The sequence below is a fragment of the Cynara cardunculus genome (assembly GCF_001531365.2).
Source record: "Cynara cardunculus var. scolymus isolate 2C chromosome LG 8, CcrdV1, whole genome shotgun sequence".
Taxonomy (NCBI): domain Eukaryota; kingdom Viridiplantae; phylum Streptophyta; class Magnoliopsida; order Asterales; family Asteraceae; genus Cynara; species Cynara cardunculus.
Genome location: NC_037535.1, coordinates 21,770,635 through 21,779,080, shown reverse-complemented (window position 1 = coordinate 21,779,080; position 8,446 = coordinate 21,770,635).

Below are 8,446 nucleotides of genomic sequence, written 5' to 3'. Positions count from 1 at the left end.
CATTAGGTCACTAACTCTGTTAAGTATTCCTCTATTAAGTAAAGGACATTTTGGTCTTTTTAGCCTTTGTCTATTATATATATATTAAGTAAAGGACATTTTGGTCTTTTTAGCCTTTGTCTATTATATATATATATATATATATATAGAGAGAGAGAGAGAGAGAGAGAGAGAGAGAGAGAGAGATAGATAGAGGAGTTTAAAATACAAACCATGATCATTACTTATATTAGAAAACAATTAAGACATTTACAGAAGATGATAAAATTCATTTGTTATGATCATTTTTTGTAGATTAGGAAACAACTGAAATTATATATGGGACCAAACATTCATCAGGCTGAAAGAGAGGGATTCTTGAGGACGATTTTGGTACAACTTTATACAAATGACGGGATTCATCGCTGTGAAGGAGCATCCAAAAGGATATATGCTTATTGTATCCTCCAATTTATTAGGCGTGAGAGTCAAAGAAATTACGACACATAACCATTACAACGAACAGTTACATACCATTGGAGAAAACGCCACTAGGATGCATATATTCAGTTAATATTACGATCTTTGAGGTGTTGTCGAATTTATTCATTTGAGTCGAGAATAGATGTAAAGGGACAATTGGAGATGTAATCTTATGGACATGTCTCGACGTTCCTTCTTGTATTTTTAGCTCCTCGCTAGTTTTTTGGTGAACCGAATCCCTACTGTTCTAAAAAAACTGAATGGTATATATTATTTTTTTGTATTTTTTTATAATATAACTTCTATTATCTAATAAAATAATAGAATTTATTAAATTATCGTTAAAATAAAAAAAAATATGAATAAAATTCGTAACGTTAATAAATATAAGGATATTATTGAAATTTAACAAATATATATAAAAAGAAAGATACACTACAACAAAATCGAGTTTATAGGACACTCTCAAATTCTAAGTGTTCTAATATACCTCTTTAAAGGACTTAGTTTATAGGACCAAAAAAATAAAGTGTCTTATCTAAAGGTGTTGTAATAAATGTATATAACGTGTTTTTGACGTTGTAATAAGTTTTTTACGACACTCTTAATATAAAGCGTCTCATTATCAACTTTATAAGATATTATTTGAAAATTTGTCCTATAAAAATAAATGTCCTATAAAAAATTGAGTTTATAGGACACTTTCTCAAAAGTGTCCTGTAAAATTACTGATGCGATACTTTGTATTAAAAATGTTTTAAAACTCTTGTTAAGACGTTTAAAAGCGTTATATAAACTTATTACAATGCGTTTAGATATGACACTTTATATTTTGGTCCTTTAAATTAAGTCCTATAAAATGGTCTATTGGGACGCTTAAAGATTGAGGATGTCCTATAAACTCAATTTTGTTATAGTGATACCTAAAATTTTATTATTTGGTGCAAAAATGGGGTTGCGTATTAAATTATATATTATTTGTTTATACCAAATTTTATATTAAATAATAAAATTAATATTATTATTAAAATTGTCTTGAAATATCATTTTAATAATCACTTATTAATTTTGATCGAACGGTTTTTGATCTGATGAAAACAAAAAGGGTTCGCTCGTGGCTTACGTTACTGTTTATGATTACCAACACCATTAAAAGACTTCTTTATTTAAAATTATCTCATAAGAATCGTAACATGTTCTAATAATAATAAAAAAAGTTACATCTTAAATTCTTTATTTGATTCGTTATCTATACAATATTATAAAACATATGAAAAAAAATTTTAAATTTTTTTTATACATGAAATACTGTTTATTAATGTATATTACTTAAAATTCAATAGTACAAGTAAATTGTGCGTAAGTACAACTTATTAAAATTTTATTTTTGAATTCGCATAGTTAAATACAAGATAAATATCTCATTTTAAATATAAAATATTAAAATATAATTAGGATAATCATTGAGTTTTAACAAAATATTTAATTATTATTTTTATAAAAATTATATTATTAAACACAAATAGATTACTTTATTATTAAATCTAAATTACACAGGAAACACGAATTTTAAAAATGGTTAATTTAATACTAATATTGATACATGACTTTTAAATTTATATTTCGTTCAAAAATAAAAATATTATTATTTTTTAAACTACGTAAAACCGTATTTTATCGACAGATAAAATAAATAAAATGAAAAATTAAAATCTAGATATGTCTCGCTACATTGCACGTGTACCTTTCTAGTAAAACAATATATAAATTCATGGATAAGTTTATTTTAATAAAAAAAATTATATAAAACCATATTTTTATTTTTATTTTCATTTCTTATTTTTTTTTATACCAAATCATGTATTTATATTTTAATAATCATATTAATTACATCAATTGAGTAAAAATAAATAGAATTACTTTGATCATATAAATTTAAGTCCGTTGCTATAATTTTTCTGTTAAGATATACATATACGACTGATCATCCTCTATATTGTCGTCCTTGTCCGTTCCAACGTCGATTTCGATCGTGCCACAGGGAGATTGTATGCGATATATTTCTTCGCAAACAATAATGACACACAGATGCTTACAAAATTGTATACCAACATTGACAAACTTGAACATCGTTAAAATATCAAGTATTTATCTCACATCGAACAAAGTCTTTGACCAAGGAACGAGATATTACCAGATACCTAATACTGATGGAAGGTCGGTCAAGAAAAATACGAAAAATACTATTAATTAAAACAAATAAATCCATATGGGTGTTGACGATTTTTGAATATGTTGTAGAAAGAAGCAAGCCAATAAGAACTGTAAGATTTATTTAGGAGTCGTTTATCAAATGCTTATTCAGATTAGCACTTACCAAGTTATGTAGCCTTAAACAATGAATATGATAAGGACCAAGAATTTTACTCGGTAAGACGAAGACAATGACCGAGAGTCTTACCTGGTAAGTGCGGGTGACAGGTCTTACCCGGTTAGCACTTACCGGGTAAATTTTTCCATACAATACCGTTTTAATGAACTAAATCTTATCCGATAAGATAAATAATAATGTTAAATTTAACCGAATAAGTGTTTGGGTAAACGGCCCCTTAATCTGATTTTTTTTATAAATGACTCTGAGGGTCATTCAAGGTGTTTGTAAATTCTTTGGAAATAAGTATTTATGATAACGTAAAAAGTTACTAATGGTATTTAACCCCTTAAAATCAAGAGAATTTTTTTATTAACCCGGATATCCAACCCGCTATGCTAGCCGACTAATCCCAGAGCGACCACTTGTTTTATAGATAGCCTGAAGTCATCGCATTTGAACCTCCGTGGCCATAAGAGGATTTTTATTCCTACTTGGATTTGAACCTGAGACCTTCTGGTACTTTTGATCTTTGGAGTCAAGCTCAAACCAATCAGGCACCACCTTTGTAGTTTAAAATCAAGAGACTTAAAGATGGCAACACTGGTTAGCATATAACTATAAATAGATGATAAATTTTACACATTTGGTGCGCTTATCAGGTAATTAAAAAACGCTTACGAACAATCCGTTTTAATAACAAAATGTTACCCGATAAGGTAAGTGATGGTGGTGATCTTACTAGTAAGCGCTTACCCGGTAAGCGTTTAATAAACGACAATTAGATAGAATAAAATAACATTTTTGTTTAGCATGTATGATTGTATTTTTATGATTCCTTCTATTTATTTGATTTTCATTTTTCAAAGGAAAAGCGTTTTTTTATCCCTCGACGTGGAATTCAAATTTCTAACGATGATTTTTGGAAAGCTGTTGACAAAAGTCAAATTTTATTGGCGACTTTCATCAAAGTTGCCACTGAAAGATAAATCTTTCTGTCGTCGCATTTTATCTTTCAAAGGCCCGTACAAACAAATTATAACCCTATGAATCGATACCCAAAATCACATTCGACCAGTTTTAGTAATCCGCATTAAATCCTAATCCCTATTGTCAACTTTTCATCAATCGCACTCCCTACTCGGCCATTGTCATTCGATACGACCGTCGTGAGTTGCAGATGCATAACTTTGTGTCTTCGAGTTCTAGAACTCCACATTTGCGAGGGGGTAACTTCTTTTTTTTTTTGATTAACCTGAATATCCAACCCGCTATGTGAGCCGATTAATCTCAGGATGACCACCTGCTTCGCAGATAGCTCGGAGTCACCGCATTTGAACCTCTGTGACCACAAGGGAATTTTTATGCTTGCTTTTCTTGTAAGTGATTGTTAATTGAGTTAAAAACAGTAACATCATATTCGGATATAGAGTGTTTTGATCATTTTAACTTCATACGATTCTACACCATGATTTGAAACCAAATAAAACTTTATGGTCTTCGTTTTTGTCTTCCATAATGGAGTTTGTAACGTATCAAACTGACATTTGGAAGCCTTTTTATGTTTGAATATTACGGGTTACTTATCGACTGGAAAAATCAAAACATTTGTACATATTAATTAATTAATTATTATTATTATTTAACATAAAGGAAAAAGGCAATTGCTTAATGATCGATGGTGACTTCAATGTCTGAACGGTAACTTTGTTTTGATTAACCTAGATATTCAATCCGTTATGCGAGCTGACTAATCCCAGGATGACCATCTGCTTTGCATGTAGTCCAGAGTTATCGCATTTGAACCTCCGTAGCCACAAGGGGATTTTATTTGTCATTGGATTTGAGCCTGTGACCTCCGGACACTTTTGACCTCTGGAGCCAAGCTCAAACCAATCAGCCAATACTCCTGTGGTTCTAAATGGTAACTTTAAAATCTTATAGAATTAGTCGAGATGTATATAAACTAATCTATACGTTTTACGATTTATTTACGATAGTTTATAGCTTGGTTTTGCACCTCCTCGATCTTACGCTTAATTTCTCCAACAAGCACAAAATAGGAAATCATCGTTATCTATAAACTTCTCTAGTTTTGTGTTTCCCACTGCTTGAATTTTCTGTAAAATGTGACAATTCCTTGCTAATATTGCATCCGGATGAGGTGTAACTGCTTCGGTATATATCTTATATCTCTCACGCTATCTATAAACTTCTCTAGTTTTGGGTAATGTACTTTCAAAACTTCCAATTTGGTACCTAAGATGTAAAGTTTTAAACATTTAAGTACCCATGTAACCGGTTGAAGCATTAGTCGGTTACCATACTGATGTGGTATCCAACTCAATATTATTTGCTGAAGCATTAACCGGATACCATATTACTCGCCACATCAGCATGGTAACCGGTTAATGCTTCAACCAGTTACTCGGGTATTTAAATGTTTAAAACTTTACATCTTAGGTACCAAAATGAAAGTTTTGAAAATACGTTACCAAATATATGAATCAAATTAAAGTACGTTACTTTTTCATGCAATTTGTCCTTATGGAGTATTAAAAGTTGTAAAAACAGTAGTATGCCCATGATTAAAATCATATTTTGATGGTGTAAAATGTATTTTAGCCGCGTTTCTGCTACCATACATACTTCTAAGATGCATATGTTATATAATGTTACGTATTTTTTCACAGTGAAATATGAGATGATAATGTATAAATTAATAATTTGGATTTAATATTTAAGATGAATAAAAATGATTATATTTGAAGAATTGACCAATTTAATAATTGAGCTTTGGTTGGGTAAAATCGATAGCAAATACGGGTTGGTTTCTGCTGAGAATGAAAGTTATAATGAGAAGGGTAAGAAGAGATTTCCATCATTGAATTGAAAAACCTCACTTAATCAACAGTACTAATGAGATATGCTAGATCAGTTCCATTTTAAAGTGCAATTCAGGGTTGTTTTGGGATTAAAAATGATCAATGGTCCAAATCTCTTCTTATAATTCTCACTTTAACTCATATTCTCATACGATCCCTTTCTATTTCAAGATACTTAAAAATTGTATGGATTACATTGTCAAGCATGAATGACTTAAGAAACACAAGTGATTATCGGCAAAATTCAACATTATCACTTACTTACTAGATAATATTTTAATCTACCAATATGGTACCAAATGCAACGATTTACTCGGTAACCGCTAACCGTGGTAAGAGTCATCACTTTCACTTACTGGGTAAAACTCTCGAATTACTTGCATTTGTTCTTACCGGGTAAAATTATTAATACTTACCATATTCATCCGGTAAGATAATATTACTTGATAAGCGCTTACCCTCATAAGCGTTTGATAAACAGACAGTTGTTAATAAGTAACTTTGTATTTAAGAATCCAATTGGATGTATACTCGTTTTAGTACTTAAAATAAATATAGTATTATTTATTTTGACAATAATTTTAATCTATTTTAATGTTTCTGTAAATTTCTTATATTCTAATTTCTCTTCAATTGAATGATCATATTTGATCACTGTACATTGTCAACATCAAAAAATGGAATTATCGAGAATCCCGAGTAACATGTCAGACCGTTAAAGTAGTGATAAATCTTGTTTAGGTGCAAATTCTGATATTACCACAGCCCACTTTGTTTTCTCGCTCCTTGCTTGCGGAGCGGAGGGGGCGTTTGGTTCAGGCAGATGAATGAAAACGGGTATAAAAATGGCAGAGAACAAAAATGAGACAGAATTTTCATTTCTCTCAATTTAACCTGAAATGAAAATTTGGACTTCTGATGAAATAAACTATTACATTATAGAATCAAACAGTTTCTTTTATATTCATTTTCATTAATAATAAAATATATTAATTATAAATATTGATTATTTTTATATAATGATTATTAAGCTACTGACATTATTAAAAAGCTACTTTATCTAGAATTATCTTATAAGAATTTTTAATACCTTTTAAGGTGGTAATTGTGTACCAAACCAATTATTATGTGTATCAACTCTATCAGTTAAATTGGTATCAGACTGGCATCGATTATAGTTGGTTGGTAGTATCGTACTAAGTATGTAAACTTAGTTGGCATATGGTATTAAAAACCGCATACAATGGTAGTATCATGGTACCGACTTACCAAAGGACCTTCGGCCTAGCGGTATCGTAGTCCTTGGCCTCCTAGAAGGTCAATGGTTCAAACCTCACCAACGGTGAGGAGGGTGTGTGAGTTTATTTGTTGCATTTGCTGTATATAAATATTATATACTTCAAAAAAAAAAAATCATGGTACCGACTTATTTTTTTTCTTTATTTTATTTTTTTGTATTTTTAATGTATTATATGTTAAACATTTGAACTTTAATTATTTTATTTGAACAATTGGATTTTTGCAAGTTTTATCCTTTCGTTTCCTTGTAGTTAAAACCCCTTAAACATCATATATGTTATCTGAAAACTCAAAATATCACTAAAAATTTATATAAGAGACAAGTTTTCATATATGTAACATGAAGTTGGTATAAACCAGTACCAACATGTACTAATCGAAAAAAGTTGGTACCAGTTAAGCCAATACCAAGTACAATTGGTTGGTACATGATATATGATCTTACATACCAATTATAATTGGTTGATATAACATATAGAATTTTATATACCAATTATAATTGATTGATACACGGCATTAAAGGGGAAAAACTTGGTACTGTACTAAGTCTAACCCTAAAGACCATTATTTAATTTTTAGAAAGAATTCTTATTTACATACTTTAGCAACGTTGTTTATCGACCACATATTTGATAATTTAATTACATCAATTTCGTTTGAAATGTCAACAGAAAATGACATTTAGCACGATTTACGTATAAACAACTATTCATTTACATACGTATCTACACTAAAACCTTACGTCTTTTGAAACGTCTACAAAAAACGTCAATTCGATTACTAATTCTGTATAAATAGTTGTACATCTGTATTTGTGCCTATACAAATTCAAATAAATTACGTTTACATTTGAAATATGAACGGTGGTCCATGAAACTATGAAAATATACAAAAAAACATCAATAAGGAATTGAATGATAACACAAAGGGACAACAAAGCTTCCACTTAGTCGTTGCTTCTCCCAACTTGCACATCTTGTCTGTCAGTTCGAATAAACCATGCTTATCAGATATCTCCAAATTTTAATTGTACATCAGAGCCAGATAGTGGCTAGTTGGTATGGTCGTCTACCTCCTTCGTAAATGTTCTTCCGTTGCTATCATCTGTAAGACTCTTGGTCATTGTCTCGCTCTTACCAGATAAGATTCTTGGTCCTTACTATATTCATCCAGACAAATATTTTCATCTTTTTTTCTATTTCACCCATTATTAATACTAGAAGCGTACTCGCGCAATGCAGCGAGATATATCGTGATTTTAATATTTCATTTTATTATTTATCTCAGCTGATGTTATAATATGGTTTTATGTGATTTTGAGGAAACGATGATATTTTTATTTTTGAATAAAATATATGTTTGAAGATATCATAAAAATTTGACAAAAATATATCGATATTAGTATCAAATTAACTATTTGAAATTCCTC